The sequence below is a fragment of the Pristiophorus japonicus genome, chromosome 9, assembly GCF_044704955.1.
Source record: "Pristiophorus japonicus isolate sPriJap1 chromosome 9, sPriJap1.hap1, whole genome shotgun sequence".
In the NCBI taxonomy this organism is placed as follows: domain Eukaryota; kingdom Metazoa; phylum Chordata; class Chondrichthyes; family Pristiophoridae; genus Pristiophorus; species Pristiophorus japonicus.
In genome coordinates this window covers 220,503,579-220,519,961 of record NC_091985.1, presented here as the reverse complement: position 1 = coordinate 220,519,961, position 16,383 = coordinate 220,503,579, and the positions used below count along the sequence as shown (strand labels likewise).

Here is a 16,383-nt window from a genome sequence, read left to right as displayed (position 1 = left end):
CAATGTGGGCAGGGCTGTGACGTTTCCTGGTAACGGTTGAACATCGCAATTTTTGAACTCAGGAACCACGTGACCCCCCAAACTGCCCAGCGCGCCTTCATCACAGTGGGCGGGGCTCTGCGGCGCTGCCGGCTCCTATTGGTAGGAGTGGCTGACAATCTGCTTCACGCAACCAATAGACGACCGGGAATTCTCTGAAGGTCATTAATTTATGCAGGAACACGCACTGTGGCGGCAGTACGCATGCTCGGTGCCGCCCTCCCCACCCCCAGTCTCCGGATGCCGGACAGTTTACTGTAACCAGCGGTGAGACAATGTGGGGAACCGGGGGCCGCAGGGAACCGGACTGATGGTGGGCGGCCGGGGCCGGGGCAGAGCGCTCGGCCGGCGGGCGGGGAGGGTGCGGTGAGTCTGTGAAGGAAAACACCGAACTGAACACACAGCCCCGGAGCTCAGGGTTTGGGGACATGCGGGAGATAGACTGAAACTTCCAGTGAGCTCAGACAGTGTGTAACCCGGGGGCCCAGTGAGATCAGACAGTGTGTAACCCGGGGGCCCAGTGAGATCAGACAGTGTGTAACCCGGGGCCCAGTGAGATCAGACAGTGTGTAACCCGGGGGCCCAGTGAGCTCAGACAGTGTGTAACCCGGGGGCCCAGTGAGATCAGACAGTGTGTAACCCGGGGCCCAGTGAGATCAGACAGTGTGTAACCCGGGGGCCCAGTGAGATCAGACAGTGTGTAACCCGGGGGCCCAGTGAGCTCAGACAGTGTGTAACCCGGGGGCCCAGTGAGATCAGACAGTGTGTAACCCAGGGAGAATTCCGGTGATTTTCTGTAAGTCCAGACGGGCGGGACAGGAATCTTGAGGAATAGAATAAAATCAAACAGAAATACTGGACATATACTTTTCTGAAACATTGGAAAAACACTTTATACTACATTCCACTTCACAACATTAATATTCTTCTAATTTTCTGCCCTGCCATAATTAGATCTCCCGATGAATGGTGGAGTGATTGAGAAAGTTCCACAGCTGGAAGGAAACAGGGATTGTGGACCGAGGAACAACAGCAGGTGAACCAGCACAGGATTGTGAGAGCACCAACCAGGGAGCCCTTTCCGATTGAAAGCGCTTCAATAGATCGACTAGGGAGAAATGTAAGAGAAAGTGCCATTTACTCAGATACACACCGGTCCTGTAGACAGTACACACAGGTTACAAGGTAAGGCAGGAAATGAGACTGGGAGAGTCTGATCACCGAGCATAATTATCCAGCATGAGGCCGTGCAATGGGATGTGAAGTGAGATCACTTTCTGTCTCTAAACACACAGTCACAGTGAATCTTGTGTGTGTTTTAGAGTGAAGGGCTTTGATCTCAGAGGTGACTCCAGTTTGAGGCAGAGACCAGCAGATGGACCCGTCTCTACATTCGGTGGGGCTGAACTCACACCATCAGATCTCAATGTTCAAATAATTCCCATCTGGTGAGAAAGCCAATGGAAAGGTTGAACTGGAAGCATCATAGTCAATTCATTGATCACAATGCACAGACCAATCTGAAATACCGGTACGGCCTATCACTGACAGAATCAATTGTTCATTCATGAACATTTGGAATTAACAGAAAATATATTGATAACTACTACTATTGAAGCATTGATCACTTGAGGTATGTAGTATTTGAATAAACTGAAACACAGATATGGAGAGTTGCAATTTATTGATTGGCGTCGTACTTGACCCTGAGATGAGCTTCCGAACCCATATTCCCTCAATCACCAAGTACGTTTACTTCCAGCTCCATAACATCGCCGGTCTCTGCCCCTTCCTCAGCTCATCTGCTCAAACCCTCATCCATGCCTCTGTTATCACGACATTGGACTATTCCAATGCTCTCCTGATCGGCCTCACACCTCGCAAGCTTACGCTTATCAAAAACACTCCTGCCCATATCCTTACTCAAAAACACAAGAAGTAGCAGCAGACGTAGGCAATAGGACCCCTCCCGTCTGCTCCGCCATTCAGTAAGATCTCTGTTCGATAGAGAATTTCAAAGATTCACAACTGTAAGTGAAGAAATATCTCATCTCAGTCTGAAATGGCCGATCTCTTATCCCAATACTAGGACCCCTAGCTCGAGACTATCCAGCCCGTGTCAATTCTATGTTTCAATGATATCACCTTCCATTCTTCTAAACTCCAGAGAATATAGGCCTATTCGAATCAATCTGTCCTCAGTCCTCTCATCCCAACTTATACCAATTTCCATTCACCCATCACCCCTGTGCTCGCTGAACTACATTGGCTCCTGCTCCATCGATTTCAAAATGAGCATCCTTGTTTTGAAATCCGTCCAGGACCTTACCCCTCCCTATTGCTGTAACCTCCTCCAGCCCTACAACCCTCAGAGATCTTTGCATTCCTCCAATTCTGGCCTCTTGAGCAGCCCCAATTTTTATCCCTCCAACATTGGTGGCCATACCTTCAGCTGCCGAGGCTATAACCTCTGGAATTCCCTCCCGAAACCTCTCCACCTTAAAAAAGCTCCTTAATACCTACCCTTTTGAACAAGCTTTTAATCCTGTGGTAGTATTTCCTTACGTGACTGGATATTAAATTTTGTTTGCTAACGGTCCTGTGAAGTGCCTTGGGACATTTTACTACGTTTAAGGCACGATATAAATGCAATTTGTTGCTGATAACTGAAGATATTTATAATTGTAATATAACAAAACTACAGGCATGGGGAATTGCAATAGATTAATAACTGCAGAGGAAGAGGATTGTTTTGTATTGCTAACAGTGTGAATTATTTTAACGTGAGGTGGCCCTTGCACATTAGCTACCACGCGGACTTGGCAAAGCAAGGTCTTGGTCCAATGGCAAGGGGATCCAAGACGACTGGACACCAGGCTCTGCTGCATGTTTCCTCTGGCACTGACACTCACTGGGGTACAGTTTCCTCTGGCACTGACTCACTGGGGTACAGTTTCCTCTGGCACTGACTCTCACTGGGGTACAGTTTCCTCTGGCACTGACTCTCACTGGGGTACAGTTTCCTCTGGCACTGACTCTCACTGGGGTACAGTTTCCTCTGGCACTGACTCTCACTGGGATACAGTTTCCTCTGACACAGATTTACTGTGTATCTAATTCGTGCTGTCCCTGCCCTGGGAGTGCTTGATGGGACAGTATAAAGGGAGCTTCGCTCTTTACCGAACCCATGCTGTACTTGTCCTGGGATTGTTTGTTGGGACAGTGTAGAGGGAGCTTTGCTCTGTATCTAACCCGTGCTCTGCCTGCCCTGTGAGCTTTGATGGGTCGCTGTAAGAGAAACTTTCCTCTGAATCTAACCTGTACTCTACCTGCCCAAGTTGTATCTGATGGGACAGGATAGAGAGAGGTTTACTCTGCATCTCATCATCATCATTGGCAGTCCCTTGAAACCTAGAAAATAGATGCAGGAGTAGGCCATTCGGCCCTTCGAGCCTGTACCACCATTCAATATAATTATGGCTGATCATGCAACTTCAGTACCCCATTCCTGCTTTCTCTCCATACTCCTTGATCCCTTTAGCTAAAAGGGTCACATCTAACTTCCTTTTGAATATATCTAACGGACTGGCCTCAACAACGTTTTGTGGTGGAGAATTCCACAGGTTCACAATTCTCTGAGTGAAGAAGTTTCTCCTCATCTCGGTCCTAAATGGCTTACCCCTTATCCTTAGGCTGTGACCCCTAGTTCTAGACTTCCCCAACATCGGGAACATTCTTCCTGCATCTAACCTGTCCAATCCCATCAGAATGTTATATTTTTCTGTGAGATCCCCTCTCATTCTTCTAAATTCCAGTGAATATAAGCCTAGTCGATTCAGTCTTTCTTCATATGTCAGTCCTGCCATCCCGGGAATCAGTCTGGTGAACCTTCGCTGCACTCCCTCAATAGCAAGAATGTCCTTCCTCAGATTTGGAGACCAAAACTGTACACAATATTCAAGGTGTTGCCTCACCAAGGCCCTGTACAACTGCAGTAAGACCTCCCTGCTCCTATACTCAAATACTCTCGTTATGAAGGCCAACATGCCATTTACCTTCTTCACCGCATGCTGTACCTGCATGCCAACTTTCAATGACTGATGTACCATGACACCCAGGTCTGGTTGCAAATCCCCTTTTTCTAATCTGTCACATAGAAACATAGAAAATAGGTGCAGGAGTAGGCCATTTGGCCCTTCTAGCCTGCACCGCCATTCAATGAGTTCATGGCTGAACATTCAACTTCAGTACCCCATTCCTGCTTTCTCGCCATACCCCTTGATCCCCCTAGCAGTAAGGACCTCATCTAACTCCTTTTTGAATATATTTAGTGAATTGGCCTCAACAACTTTCTGTGGTAGAGAATTCCACAGGTTCACCACTCTCTGGGTGAAGAAGTTCCTCCGCATCTCGGTCCTAAATGGCTTACCCCTTATCCTTAGACTGTGACCCCTGGTTCTGGACTTCCCCAACATTGGGAACATTCTTCCTGCATCTAACCTGTCTAACCCCGTCAGAATTTTATATGTTTCTATGAGGTCCCCTCTCATTCTTCTGAACTCCAGTGAATACAAGCCCAGTTGATCCAGTCTTTCTTGATAGGTCAGTCCCGCCATCCCGGGAATCAGTCTGGTGAACCTTCGCTGCACTCCCTCAATAGCAAGAATGTCCTTCCTCAGGTTAGGAGACCAAAACTGTACACAATACTCCAGGTGTGGCCTCACCAATGCCCTGTACAACTGTAGCAACACCTCCCTGCCCCTGTACTCAAATCCCCTTGCTATGAAGGCCAACATGCCATTTGCTTTCTTAACCGCCTGCTGCACCTGCATGCCAACCTTCAATGACTGATGTACCATGACACCCAGGTCTCTTTGCACCTCCCCTTTTCCTAATCTGTCACCATTCAGATAATAGTCTGTCTCTCTGTTTTTACCACCAAAGTGGATAACCTCACATTTATCCACATTATACTTCATCTGCCATGCATTTGCCCACTCACCTAACCTATCCAAGTCGCTCTGCAGCCTCACAGCATCCTCCTCGCAGCTCACACTGCCACCCAACTTAGTGTCATCCGCAAACTTGGAGATACTACACTCAATCCCCTCATCTAAATCATTAATGTACAGTGTAAACAGCTGGGGCCCCAGCACAGAACCCTGCGGTACCCCACTAGTCACTGCCTGCCATTCTGAAAAGTACCCATTTACTCCTACTCTTTGCTTCCTGTCTGACAACCAGTTCTCAATCCATGTCAGTACACTACCCCCAATCCCATGTGCTCTAACTTTGCACATCAATCTCTTGTGTGGGACCTTGTCGAACGCCTTCTGAAAGTCCAAATATACCACATCAACTGGTTCTCCCTTATCCACTCTACTGGAAACATCCTCAAAAAATTCCAGAAGATTTGTCAAGCATGATTTCCCTTTCACAAATCCATGCTGACTTGGACCTATCATGTCACCTCTTTCCAAATGCACTGCTATGACATCCTTAATAATTGATTCCATCATTTTACCCACTACCGATGTCAGGCTGACCGGTCTATAATTCCCTGTTTTCTCTCTCCCTCCTTTTTTAAAAAGTGGGGTTACATTGGCTACCCTCCACTCCATAGGAACTGATCCAGAGTCAATGGAATGTTGGAAAATGACTGTCAACGCATCCACTATTTCCAAGGCCACCTCCTTAAGTACTCTGGGATGCAGTCCATCAGGCCCTGGGGATTTATCGGCCTTCAATCCCATCAATTTCCCCAACACAATTTCCCGGCTAATAAGGATTTCCCTCAGTTCCTCCTCCTTACTAGACCCCCCGACCCCTTTTATAACCGGAAGGTTGTTCGTGTCCTCCTTCGTGAATACCGAACCAAAGTACTTGTTCAATTGGTCCGCCATTTCTTTGTTCCCCGTTATGACTTCCCCTGATTCTGACTGCAGGGGACCTACGTTTGTCTTTACTAACCTTTTTCTCTTTACATATCTATAGAAACTTTTGCAATCCGTCTTAATGTTCCCTGCAAGCTTCTTCTCATACTCCATTTTCCCTGCCCTAATCAAACCCTTTGTCCTCCTCTGCTGAGTTCTAAATTTCTCCCAGTCCCCAGGTTCGCTGCTATTTCTGGCCAATTTGTATGCCACTTCCTTGGCTTTAATACTATCCCTGATTTCCCTTGATAGCCACGGTTGAGCCACCTTCCCTTTTTTATTTCTATGCCAGACAGGAATGTACAATTGTTGTAGTTCATCCATGCGGTCTCTAAATGTCTGCCATTGCCCATCCACAGTCAACCCCTTAAGTATCATTCGCCAATCCATCTCAGCCAATTCACGCCTCATACCTTCAAAGTTAGCCTTCTTTAAGTTCTGGACCATTCAGATAATATTCTGCCTTCCTGTTTTTGCCACCAAAGTGGATAACCTCACATTTATCTACATTATACTGCATCTGCCATGCATTTACCCACTCACCTAACCTGTCCAAGTCACCCTGCAGCCTCTTAGCATCCTCCTCACAGCTCACACTGCCACCCAGATTAGTATCATCTGCAAACCAGGATGACTTGCTTCCACGCCAAAAAAGGATGAGTTCACAGGTGTTTCAATGAAGGACCTAATATTCCAGGTCCTGAACTACATCCTGAAGGGTGGAAGATGCCTGTGCGTGGCTTTTTTTAACATGTGGTGGCCGTTGCACGCCAGCCACCACATGGGAAACTCAGTATCTAATCTGTGCTGTGCCTGCCCTGGCATTGTTTGATGGGACAGTGTAGATGGAGGTTTACTCTGTATCTAATCCGTGCTGTACCTACCTTGGGAGTGTTTGACGGGACAGTGTAAATTGGGCTTTACTCTGTATCCAATCCGTGCTATACCTGTCCTGCGAGTGTTTGATGGGACAGTGTAGAGGGAGCTTTACTCTGTATCTAACCCGTGCTGTACCTGCCCTGAGAGTGTTTGATGGGACAATGTAGAGGGAGCTTTGCTGTATATCTAACCAGTACTGCAACTGCACTGTGTGTGTTTGCTGGAACAGTGCAGTGGGAGCTTTGCTCTGTATCTAACCCGTGCTGTACCTGCACTGGGAGTGTTTGATGGATAATGTAGAGCGAGGTTTACTGTGTATCTAACCTGTGCTAACCTAGCAAGTTGTGAGGAGGACGCAAATAATTTACAAACGAATATAGATATGCTAAGTGAGTGGGCAAAGCTTTGACAGATGGAGTATAATGTGGGAAAATGTCAGGGTATCCACGTTAGTAGGAGTAATAAAAAGGCAAATTATTATTTCAATGGTGAGAGATTACAAAATGCGGTGGTACAGAGGAATCTGGGAGTCCTTGTACATGAAACACAAACATTCAGCATGCAGTTACTGCAATTAATTAGGAAGGCAAATGGAATGTGGGCCTTTATTGCAAGGGGGATATAAAAGTAGGGAAGTCCTGCTGCAAATGTACATGGCGTTGGTAAGACCAACCTGGAGTACTATGTACAGTTTTGGTCTCCTTATTTCAGGAAGGATGTACTTGCACTGGAGGAAGTTCAGAGCAGGTTCACGAGGTTGATTGCTGAGATGAAGGGGTTGTCATAATGAGAAAGGTTGAGCAGGTTGGGCCTGTACTCATTGGAGTTTAGAAGACGTAGAGGTGATCTTTTTGAAACGTATAAGATTGTGAGGGGGCTTGACAGGGTAGATACAGAGAGGATGTTTCCCCACGTGGGGGAATCTAACGCTAGGTGGCATAGTTTCAGAATAAGGGGTCGCTTATTTAAAAGGGAAATCGGGAGGTGTTTCTTCTCTGAGGGTTGTGAATCTTTGGAATTCGTTACCTCAGAGAGCTGTGGGGGCTGAGTCATTGAATGTATTTAAGGTGGAGATAGACAGATTTTTGAAAGATAAGGGAGTCAAGGATTGTGGGGAGTGGGCAGGGAAGTGCAGTTAAGGCCTGAATCTGATTAGCCATGATCTTATTGAATGGCGGAGCAGGCTCGAGGGACCAAATGGTCTACTCTGCTCCTATTTCTTATGTTCCATACCTGCCCGGGGAGTGTTTGATGGGATAGTGTAGAGAGTGCTTTACTCTGTATCTAAGCCCCTGTACCTGCCCTGAGATTGTTTGTTGGGACAGTGTAGAGGGAGCTTTACTCTGTATCTAACCCCGTGCTGTACCTGTCCTGGGAGTGTTTGATGGGACAGTGTAGAGGGAGTTTTGCTGTATATCTAACCAGTACTGCACCTGCACTGTGTGTGTATGCTGGAACAGTGCAGAGGGAGCTTTGCTCTGTATCTAACCCGTGCTGTACCTGCACTGGGAGTGTTTAATGGGATAATGTAGAGGGAGGTTTACTGTGTATCTAACCTGTGCTAACCTAGCAAGTTGTGAGGAGGACGCAAAAAATTTACAAACGAATATAGATATGCTAAGTGAGTGGGCAAAGCTTTGGCAGATGGAGTATAATGTGGGAAAATGTCAGGGTATCCACGTTAGTAGGAGTAATAAAAAGGCAAATTATTATTTCAATTGTGAGAGATTACAAAATGCGGTGGTACAGAGGGATCTGGGAGTCCTTGTACATGAAACACAAACATTCAGCATGCAGTTACTGCAATTAATTAGGAAGGCAAATGGAATGTGGGCCTTTATTGCAAGGGAGATGGAGTATAAAAGTAGGGAAGTCCTGCTGCAAATGTACATGGCGTTGGTAAGACCACACCTGGAGTACTGCGTACAGTTTTGGTCTCCTTATTTCAGGAAGGATGTACTTGCACTGGAGGAAGTTCAGAGAAGGTTCACGAGGTTGATTGCTGAGATGAAGGGGTTGTCATAATGAGAAAGGTTGAGCAGGTTGGGCCTGTACTCATTGGAGTTTAGAAGACGGAGAGGTGATCTTTTTGAAACGTATAAGATTGTGAGGGGGCTTGACAGGGTAGATACAGAGAGAATGTTTCCCCACGTGGGGGAATCTAACACTAGGGGGCATAGTTTCAGAATAAGGGGTCGTTCATTTAAAAGGGAAATCAGAAGGTGTTTCTTCTCTGAGGGTTGTGAATCTTTGGAATTCGTTACCTCAGAGAGCTGTGGCGGCTGGGTCATTGAATGTATTTAAGGTGGAGATAGACAGATTTTTGAAAGATAAGGGAGTCAAGGATTGTGGGGAGTGGGCAGGGAAGTGCAGTTAAGGCCTGAATCTGATTAGCCATGATCTTATTGAATGGCGGAGCAGGCTCGAGGGACCAAATGGTCTACTCTGCTCCTATTTCTTATGTTCCATACCTGCCCTTTGAGTGTTTGATGGGACAGTGTAGAGGGAGCTTTACTCTGTATCTAACCCATGCTGTACATGCCCACGGAGTTTTTGACAGGTCTGTGTACAGAGAGCTTTATGCTGTATCTAATCAGTGCTGTACGTGCCCTGTGAACTTTGATGGGTTGGTGTAGGGGGAGCTTTCCTCTGTATCCAACCCGTACTCTATCCGCTCTAGTTGTGTTTGATGGGACAGTGTAGCAGGAGCTGTAGGCTGTATATAATCTATGCTACCTATCCTGGGAGTGTTTGTTGGGATAGTGTAGAATGAGGTTTACTCTGTGTCTAATCCTTGCTGTACCTGCCCTGGGAGTATTTGATGGGACAGTGCAGAGTGAGCTTTACCCTCTGCCTAACCCGTGCTGTATCTGCCCTGTGAGTGTTTGATGGGGCAGTGCAGAGGGAGATTTACTCAGTATCCAACCAGTACTGTACCTGCTCTTGGGAATGTCTGATGGGACAATATAGAGGGAGGTTTATTCTATTTAATCCATGCTGTACCTGCCCTGCAAATATTTGATGGGACAGTGTAGACGAAGCCTTACTCTGTTTCTGACCCGTGCTGTACCTGCTCTGGGAGTGTTTGATGGGACAGTGTAGAGGGAACTATACTCGCTATCTGACCCATGCTATACATGCCCTGCGAGTGTTTGATGGGGCAGTGTAGAGGAAGCTTTACTCTGTATCTGGCCCATGCTATACCTGCCCTGGGAGTTTTGGATGAGACAGTGTAGATAGAAGTTTATTCTGTATCTAACACAGGCTATACCTGCCCTGGCATTGTTTGATGGGACAGTGTAGAGAGAGCTTTATTCTGTATCTGACCTGTACTGTACCTGCCTTGGCAGTGTTTTTGGGACAGTGCAGAGGGAGCTTTGCTCTGTATCTAACTAGTGCTGCACCTTCTCTGGCAGTGTTTGATGGGATGGTTAGAGGAGCTTTAATTGGTACCTAACCCATGCTGTACCTGCTCTGAGAGTACTTGATGTGACAGTGTAGAGGCAACTTTACAATGTATCTAATCCGTGCTGTACCTGTCCTGGGCGTGTTTGATGGGCTAATGTAGACGGAGATTTACCGTGTACTGAACCTGTGCTAACCTAGGAAGTTGTGAGGAGGACGCAAAGAATCTACAAAGGGATATAGAGGGGCTAAGTGAGTGGGCAAAAAATTGGCAGATGGAGTATAATGTGGGAAAATGTGAGGTTATCCACTTTGGTAGAAAAAATAAAAAAGAGAATTATTATTTAAATGGGGAGAGATTACAAAATGCGGTGGTACAGAGGGATCTGAGGATCCTTGTACATTAAACACAAAAAGTTAGCATGCAGGTACAGCAAGTAATTAGGAACGCAAATGGAATGTTGTCCTTTATTGCAAGGGGGATGGAGTATAAAAGTAAGAAAGTCCTTCTACACCTGTACAGGTCGTTGGTAAGACCACACCTGGAGAACTGCGTACAGTTTTGGTCTCCTTATTTAAGGACGGGTATACTTGCACTGGAGGCAGTTCAGAGAGGTTCACGAGGTTGATTACTGAGATGAAGGGATTGTCATATGAAGGAAGGTAAAGCAGGTTGGGCCTATACACATTGGAGTTTAGAAGATTTAGAGGTGATCTTATTGAAATGTATAAGATTTTAAGGGGGCTTGACATTGTAGATGCAGAGGGGATGTTTCCCCTCTTGGAGGAATCTAGAACTAGGGGGCATAGTTTCAGAATAAGAGGTCACCTGTTTAAAACTGAAATGAGGAGGAATTTCTTATCTGAGTGTCGTGAATCTTTGGAATTCTCTACCTCAGAGAGTTGTGGAGGCTGGGTCATTGTGAGAATGTAGATAGAAGGTTTGCGAATGTGTTAGTAAGAGATCATGGGAAAATGGCCAAGAGAAATTGTCCAGCTGCGATATTTGCCCTGTCGACACAAACTAAGGATTACTCAGAATTGTGGTCAAACACGAGTTACGTGAAAAAGCAAAAGTCAGACATGATTCAGACGAGGGGCTGCTATAAACAGCAGTAAAATAGGAAAGTGTGATGAGATTCGAAACAATAAACACATCCCTGGAGCCCGCCCTATTTGGAGAGTTGCTAGCCTGCAATTGGGTATGCTATGGGGGAAATCGACCAATGATTGTATAAACTAAGTGTCACTCAAATGTGTTCTGCTGTAACAGTATATAAGTGTTGAGCTTTTGTACTGTTACGTAGCTTGTCAGGACAGAGGTGGACAAACTCGACTCGAGTGTGTTCCCCTTTATCTTAACAGGTCCCGGCCGGGAGAATCTACAGAATAAAGGTCTTATGTTGCTAAGACTAAAAGTGTTCATGTGTCAGTGAATTCGCTGAAACAGATTGAAGGGAAAAGAATCCAGTATCAACATTTGGTGTCAAAAGTGGGATCTCAACGGACGACTGCCGAAAACTTGCGAATTAAGAGCTAGACTAGCCTTGGACGAGACGAGAGGGAAATGGCCACTGGAGTAAGTATAATTTCAATACTGCTCCAGTTTCCTCCGGTTTCAAAAGTCTGAGGAAAGTTTAGCCACTCGCTGGTTCTCAGGTGGTGTCTGAACGAGATCCAGGTCACTCTGGCGAACACTTTCTAAACTTAGGAAATTGTCGTGCGGCGTCACGACCAGGCTGTGTGGGTTCGAGGCCCAAGTAAATTAAGTAAGAATTGTCATGCGGCGTCACGAACAGGCTGTGTGGGTTCGAGGCCCAAATAAATTTAAATCGGGAACCTAGAAAGATTAAGTAAATTGTCGTGCAGCGTCACGAACAGGCTGTGTGGGTTCGAGGCCCAAGTAAATTTAAATCGGGAACCAAGAAAGATTAAGTAAATTGTTGTGCGGCGTCACGAACAGGCTGTGTGGGTTCGAGGCCCAAGTAAATAGAGAATCGCGCGAACCGCGTAGGGAAACGCGGAGGTTAGGGAATTACATAAAATTAAGCTGCGGGATTACGCGGGACTGTGTAAATTTTAAATTGTACTTACGCCAGGTGCGGTGTTAATCTTGTAGATCACTTGGTCCACCTAGGCTCTGGGTAAGTTAAACTGAGATCACCACGGGGCGGCGTGGGGACGATTCGGATTAATTAGGACCCCGATCCAACGTGCGGCGACACAAGGATGGGTAATTTAGATAAAACTACGAATTCCCTGAAAGGTCATGGATCCAAAAAAAAAAAGAAATCTTGTGAACGTCTGTTTTAAATGCTTGTATGATTTTTACTGTGGATGAGAAAGCTTGTGTTGGGGAAACCGGGGAGTTGTGGTTTGCTTTAGCTCCACCCACTTTTTCAAACAGTGAAAGTTTTTTTAACCCTTCGTAGTGTTGTCCTGTGGGAAGTTTAAGAGTGTGAACCTTATTGAATTACGTATAGTCAGATGATAAGTTACGGAGCCAGGAAATGCACAAAGGATAGGTTTGTTCAGTAAAAACAAAATTGGTTTAAAAAAAAAGGGATAAGGATTTAATAGCCAAATGGAGACAGTACTGTCAAAAGCTGAAAGATGAGTCCCTTCTGTCAAGCTGGCAGGAGAACGCCACTAAACTAGGGCTGTCCTTGACAGAAGGAGGACATGTTAAAACTGTAGACATCTTTAAGAAAGAGTGCGCGCACGAGAAACGTACTAAGAGTTCCCTTGGGACCTCTGAGAAGGGTACCGATAGACCACGTGGTCGAATGGTTGGTTTTGCGTTGACCGAGGCTGCTGATGAATTTGATGAATGGTCACTGACTCGGCGCCCAACCCCAACGGCGCCTCCCGCAGCCCCGGGCCCCTCACCACAGTCCCCTTCCCGCCAACCTCCACCCTTCACTCCGGCGGTAGGAGGTGATGATAACCGTAACCCCACACCAATGAACCGACAAGCCCAGACAGACTCTTCCTCTTCAGATAGTGACTCAAGTCCTCAGTTCACCGACCCTGTGGCCGGTAGGACCAGATCTAAGACTAAAGGACGTAACCTGATCGTTCAGACCCCTAGTCCAGAGAGGCGATGCGGGCACTCTCATCAGCCCCGCTCTCAGTCCGAACCTCGACGCCATTGGCGACGACTCACTCGTCATAGCCGAAGCTCCAGCATTAGTTCTACAGGCTCGGAGTGCTCTTCAGATAGAGAAACGGCCTCAGGAAATAATACTTCTGTCCAGAAAACTAAGGTGGAACTAGGCAGTTCCCAGTTCGACCCATGCCAAATCCCAATCCGGAGCAGGTTGCAGAACACCCCACCATAGATGTAGAACCTGTCAAGTTTATAGATCGCCTCCGACTCACCATTGGAGTTTATAATGCAGAATCAAGAGACTTGTGGTCCTTAGTGCAGCAGACCCTGAGCCCGACTGAACACGACCGGTTCTTAGAAAATTTGGGGTGAGCTACCCATGATGAATTAGTGACTGCTCACCCTAATAATGCCCAGGATCGCCTAAACGCTATCTTTAATGCTCTCAGCAAGAACCTTCAGAAGCCCATCAGTATGGCAGCAGTAAACATAGAAACATAGAAAATAGGTGCAGGAGTAGGCCATTCGGCCCTTCTAGCCTGCACCGCCATTCAATGAGTTCATGGCTGAACATTCAACTTCAGTACCCCATTCCTGCTTTCTCGCCATACCTCTTGATCCCCCCAGTAGTAAGGACCTCATCTAACTCCTTTTTGAATATATTTAGTGAATTGGCCTCAACAACTTTCTGTGGTAGAGAATTCCACAGGTTCACCACTCTCTGGGTGAAGAAGTTCCTCCGCATCTCGGTCCTAAATGGCTTACCCCTTATCCTTAGACTGTGACCTCTGGTTCTGGCCTTCCCCAACATTGGGAACATTCTTCCTGCATCTAACCTGTCGAACCCCGTCAGAATTTTAAATGTTTCTATGAGGTCCCCTCTCATTCTTCTGAACTCCAGTGAATACAAGCCCAGTTGATCCAGTCTTTCTTGATAGGTCAGTCCCACCATCCCGGGAATCAGTCTGGTGAACCTTCGCTGCACTCCCTCAATAGCAAGAATGTCCTTCCTCAGGTTAGGAGACCAAAACTGTACACAATACTCCAGGTGTGGCCTCACCGATGCCCTGTACAACTGTAGCAACACCTCCCTGCCCCTGTACTCAAATCCCCTTGCTATGAAGGCCAACATGCCATTTGCTTTCTTAACCGCCTGCTGCACCTGCATGCCAACCTTCAATGACTGATGTACCATGACACCCAGGTCTCTTTGCACCTCCCCTTTTCCTAATCTGTCACCGTTCAGATAATAGTCTGTCTCTCTGTTTTTACCACCAAAGTGGATAACCTCACATTTATCCACATTATACTTCATCTGCCATGCATTTGCCCACTCACCTAACCTATCCAAGTCGCTCTGCAGCCTCACAGCATCCTCCTCGCAGCTCACACTGCCACCCAACTTAGTGTCATCCGCAAATTTGGAGAAACTACATTTAATCCCCTCATCTAAATCATTAATGTACAGTGTAAACAGCTGGGGCCCCAGCACAGAACCTTGCGGTACCCCACTAGTCACTGCCTGCCATTCTGAAAAGTACCCGTTTACTCCTACTCTTTGCTTCCTGTCTGACAACCAGTTCTCAATCCATGTCAGCACACTACCCCCAATCCCATGTGCTCTAACTTTGCACATCAATCTCTTGTGTGGGACCTTGTCGAACGCCTTTTGAAAGTCCAAATATACCACATCAACTGGTTCTCCCTTGTCCACTCTACTGGAAAACATCCTCAAAAAAGTATTAGAAACTAAACCCAAACGAGAAGAAACTGCCGACGAATTCATGGAAAGATTTATTGAAATATACGGAGGTCAATCAGGAAATAATGCCTTCAGGGCAGGGGACAATTCACCTCAATTCTGCGCTATTCTACTTCAGTGCCTGCCCTATTCGATTGCTCACGCTATCCGGACAAATAATATGAATTGGGCAGATAACAGTAGAGCCCAAATGGAAAGAGCGGTAAAATATTACTGGCAGGAGAAGAAAGGAGGGGAAGGAGGAGGCGCACCCCTGACCCGGGTCAAAACCGAATATGTGACTAGAAAGGAAGAACCCCCATGGAGAGGACCCTGGTCCGACCCGAGGGGATACCAGATGGAACCACAGTACTGTGTATAGGGATGGGTGGATAACCAAGGATACGGATATACCCAACACCCAAATGGCCCAGGGCCCTGCTAATTACGGACCGCCCTATTGTCCCCGGCCTGGTATGGGAAGAGGTCGGGGCTGGGAAAGACGAGATGGATGCTTTAATTGTGGGCAAGAAGGACATTGGAGTAGAGAGTGTTCCTCCCGTCGGCACGAAAGAGGAAGAGGAGGGGGGCAAGGGGGGAGAGGATGGGGATCTTACACTAACTTCTCCCAGAACAATCCCTTTGGCCAACCGTCCCCCGATTACGTAGCTTGATTGTACAGAGAACCTCCCCGGATGACGAATCGATTTGCCGGTTTCCAGTCCCTAGCACGGCTAAACAAATGCGACAGTGGTTGGGGATGATCAATTACCGTAGATCCTGGATCCCTAACGTTGCCCTGATGACTAAGCACCTTACCCCGTATACAAATAAGGAAGGCAGCTTTGAAATAAAAACTGCAGACGTCCAAGCCTTTAAGGAACTAAAGACGGCCCTGCTGCAAGCTCCGGCTTTGGGCCGGCCCCTCTATGACTGGCCCTTTCAACTGTATTGTACAATCCTGAAAGACTGTGCTACCGTTATCTTAACACCTCTCACTCCGTAGCTGCCCTCCTGGGCCAACTGCAGACTCAACACCTTACCATGGTCAGGCAAAGCAGATATGAGATCTACCTACTGAATAATCCTAAGCTGACCTTTCGGCACTGTACAGCCATTAATGCGGCCTGTTTTCTTACTGAGCCACCCCAAGATGAGGAAGAACCCAGTCATGATTGTTTATCTTTAATTCAGGAGGCCTCGTCGGTCAGGGAAGATTTAGTTGACGGACCAATGGAAGACCCAGACTGTATTATGTATGTTGACGGAAGTTCTTC

General features: G+C 46.8%; 1 protein-coding gene and 1 pseudogene across 1 annotated transcript in view; both read left to right on the top strand.

Moving 5' to 3' along the window:
- LOC139273738 (zinc finger protein 850-like) overlaps positions 1-16,383 on the top strand; it is a 155,842-nt pseudogene that overhangs the window by 37,912 nt on the left and 101,547 nt on the right.
- Positions 241-16,383, top strand: part of LOC139273728 (zinc finger protein 239-like) — a 44,176-nt gene continuing 28,033 nt past the window's right edge. The window contains exons 1-2 of the mRNA XM_070890791.1: positions 241-306; positions 994-1,159. The gene's annotated coding sequence lies outside the window, so the exon portion shown is untranslated. The remainder of the gene's footprint in view (positions 307-993; positions 1,160-16,383) is intronic.